Raw genomic sequence first — 4,018 nt, forward strand, 5'->3', positions numbered from 1 at the left:
AGGGGTAGGGAGGGAAAGAGGAGGAGCAAGAAGAGGGACAGGACAAGGGATAGGGGAGGAATGAGAGTAGGGAACATATGGGAGGGGGAGAGGAGAGAAGAGGAGAGGAGAGGAGAGGAGAGGAGAAGAGAGGAGAGGAGAGGAGAGGGAGGTACAGCAGATAGGGAGGGAAGGGGGAGAAGAAGTGTGGATAGGGAAGGAGGAAGGAGGACAGAAAAGGATTCCCTCAACAGAAAGGAAGAGAGGGAGGAGGAGGCACAGAGGAGGGAGAGAAGTAAAGCAGAAGGGGAGGAAGGAGGGGAAAGGAAGTGGTAAAAATTGAGGTCAGTGAAAAAGCAACATGAATAATTCATGTAGCATGTTTCTAGGACCATATTTATAGATTTACCTTCCACTCCCAGGCAGCACTTATGTTTTTTCTGTGTTCTACATGGAAACAAATGCGACGTATAGAAACAGAAACAGAAACAATCTGCTGGAATGAACATAAGTATGGGAAAATAAATCTGTGTTTTCTACTGGAGATAGAGATTATAAAAGCAGAGGTTATGTATGTGGGGCTAAATCTAAAGCCTTCTCTATTAAAGATGGAGAAAATAAATTATTCTCTGGCACTTTGAGTGTTCGCATTTATCTAAATAGAATGAATAAAATAAGAGAAGATAAACTGAAAAGGTCAGATATTTTGCAGTAGTAGGCCTACTGTATATTTTCTAGTAAGCTATCTAACTTCCCTGCTAAACTCAAGCTGTTGTCGTAGCTGTTGTTCCAGAAATTTCTAGCTAGATTGATTGAAGTAACACTAGTTTTATATGCCAAACTTCTGGGTAGAGTTTCCCACGTGTGACGCAAGTTCAAAATGGCCGCCAAGGGAATAAGGTCTATAGCCGCTAACAGTAAATGTACAGTGCAGAGAACTCCCTAAACGCTGACCACTACTTCCCATTCATTCCTCCATATTTCTGTTTAATAAATGCTCCTTCCTATAAGCTCTGCTTGAATCTAATCTGTCCTTTAATTACACTTGGCATTAATGTGACAAAACAATCTCAAGCACTCTCAAACAGGGAGTTAGTTGATGGTTTTTCTTGTTTTCTCCTGTTTTTTATTCGTATGTTTACTACTTTGAAGACACATGTAGGAGCCATAACACCCACTGAGGACGTTCTTTATTGAGATTGTGGTCACAGTGCTCAGCTGTGCGTCATACTCACAATAAAGAGCGCCCTCTTGGATATTACTGCATTATTGATTCCTGTATCTGTCATATCAAAAATAGTCATGCAACCTAAAAAACCCTGCTGTCTGTCTGATCGCTGTTTTCTTGACCTATTTGCCTGATTTCCATTCAAGGGCCAAACAAGCCTTAGCCAGTGATGATTAGTGTTAGAGAAACTGTTTGATTTCTCCCAGAGTAAAACGGAGAATGCATGTGTTTTTGCATTTCAGGAAATTATTTGTCTGCAAAGTCAGTGTCAGATTAGCAAATAGTGTGGGTTTCACTGTTATTAAAATGAAACCGAGACGTATTTATTATTATAGTTGCTTATATTTTTCCACGACACAAGAAACACAAGAGATTGGAATCGTATCTTGAGTTATTCCTAATTTTAAAGTCATTGCATTGGTTCGATTCCCGGCCAATGCACACTTTCTTTTTTTTAACTCACAATCTGACATGATCACATGACCACTCGCACTGCAACATCATGTTCTCATGCTTTTTTTTTTTTTATTTTCCTCTTTAACATCTGTTTTTTCTATTTGAACTGGATTCTTTATTTTGATTCTTTATTTAACTTTGTGAATTATACACTCACTGGCCAAAATAATTATGTCTTTTCATAAAGTATAAAAGACACCTGCACCCGCCCCCTGTGTATACTCACTTATCATTGGCAAAATATCATCATTTGAGCGATAAATAAATAAATAAATTATTATTATTTGCTAATAATAATAATATGATTACCAGTCAATTATGGTTAATTGTCATGCTCATCGCAAAACCGAGCCATAATCTAAAATTGCACATGAATTGAAAGTCACAAAACAATGCAGATAATCAGATTAAAAACGGAGGGTGCAGGTTTTGCTTTACAAACATGTGACAGCTCTTTTATGTTTTATGGAAAACTGCTGTTCCAATTATTTTGTTCCAGTGTGTGTATGTTCCCATTCTCTTTCTACTGAGAAGACCCAGCACACAAGCATTTCACTGCACTGTTTACCCTGTGTGTGCTGCTGTGTATATGACAAATAAACACACATGAACTTGAACTTCTTGGTTCCACTCCACTGACCTTGATAGTGACCTCTGTGCTCTCCGTGGGGTTGTCCCATGTCGACTGCATCTGAGACTCCTCAGTGAACCTGGTGTACGCGTCATGCACCACCTGCAGACAGAAACACACACACACACACACACACACAGGAGAGGTTTCAAAACTCGGCCACAACATTTCGCTTCAGCAGCTCTGTTCTCACACACAGTACATACACAGCTAGTCATCAAAAATACATAGACACTGGTAAAGAGGACATCGGCACACACACACACACACAAAAAGCACATGTAACTGCACGGAAAGCTCTTAAAAACACGTATAAGATATTGAAGAGGACGCTGTGTATAGTGTGACACGACTGAGAGACGGGGGGGGATTTTATTTGTCTTCGTGGTCGGGCCGGAGGTCGAGAGGAAACAGAGCTGAAGCGGCTGTGATCTTTCCGAAATATAGACGCTCCTTTAAAGCCGCTGAAAGACAGCATGAGAGGAGGAGGAGGAAGCAAGATGGATGGGAGTAAGTGAGACACGGGAGAGAGTAAGTGAGAGTTAAAGAGGGAGAGATGAGGGAGGGATAGAGCAAGATAGATGAGAGATGCTGAAAGAGAGGCAGAGAAGGTGGCAAGAAAAATGGATGAGAATAGAGGCAGATTTGAAGGATTGAAGAGGAAAAGTAAACTAGTTGAGGGAGAGAGAGATGGGGAGAAGGAGAGCTTAAAGGAATATGTTTTTGGGAGATTGGCACTTTGGTCAATTCAGTCGTTACATAGACATCAAAACAACATCAAAATTATCTATGTGTGCCTGGTAGATCGATCGCTCCGGTGCTTCATGCTAACACTTTAACATACACTGTGTTGTGATAGTAGGCGACTAGCATTATCTGAAAAGTGAGAAAATGGGAACTTGTAGCAGCTCTAAAGCTAAATAGTAAGTCATTTTAAATGATATGCGACTAACTCTAGCCGTTTTAGTCATATTTACACAAAATATGATACAAAAATAGCGTATTGTTTTGAACTAGCAAGGACTACTTTGCCTCTTTCCATGGAAAATTAGGGTGGTGGGTGATGTGCAGCTAAAAATCACATCATTTTTTTACCAGAAATAGTTCCAAAAATAAACCTGGCTACATCAGCAGTATCGAGTTAATGATATTTAATTTAAAAAATGTATGAATCTACAACCATATAATAAAAACCACTAACAACTTTTTTATTACCAAAAGCTCTGTCTTCTTGTGTCGGATAATGCTAGTGAGAAGTAAGAGTAAGAAGTAAGAAGACTGACTTTATAATAAAAACACTAACAATTTAAATTACTAAAAGGTCATCTTACTTTAAGATAATGCTAATTGTCTAAATCAGTCAACATACTGTATGCTAAAGTGTTAGCATGGACCATGAATTATCTACCAGGGAGGGAAAGGAGAGAGGTGAAGGAGAGACAGATGAGAAAGTAAGAAGGAAAGAGGGAGCTAGAGAGGGTGGCAAGAAAACGATGAGTGAAGAGACACAGGTGGAGATTGAGAGAGGGAGGGAGAGCGTAAGTGAGATAAACGCCAGCGAACGAGACTCGGGAGACTTCAAGTGAGAAGAGTGAAAGAGGGAACAAGACAGATGATAAAGGCAGAGGGTGACAAGAAAAAGATGTGAAGAGAGAGGCAGGTGGAGAGGTGGAGAGGGGGAGAGGAAAAAAGTAAAGATAGATGGGAGAGAGCGAGACACAATA

This window comes from Centroberyx gerrardi, chromosome 19 (genome assembly GCF_048128805.1).
Source record: "Centroberyx gerrardi isolate f3 chromosome 19, fCenGer3.hap1.cur.20231027, whole genome shotgun sequence".
NCBI lineage: Eukaryota > Metazoa > Chordata > Actinopteri > Beryciformes > Berycidae > Centroberyx > Centroberyx gerrardi.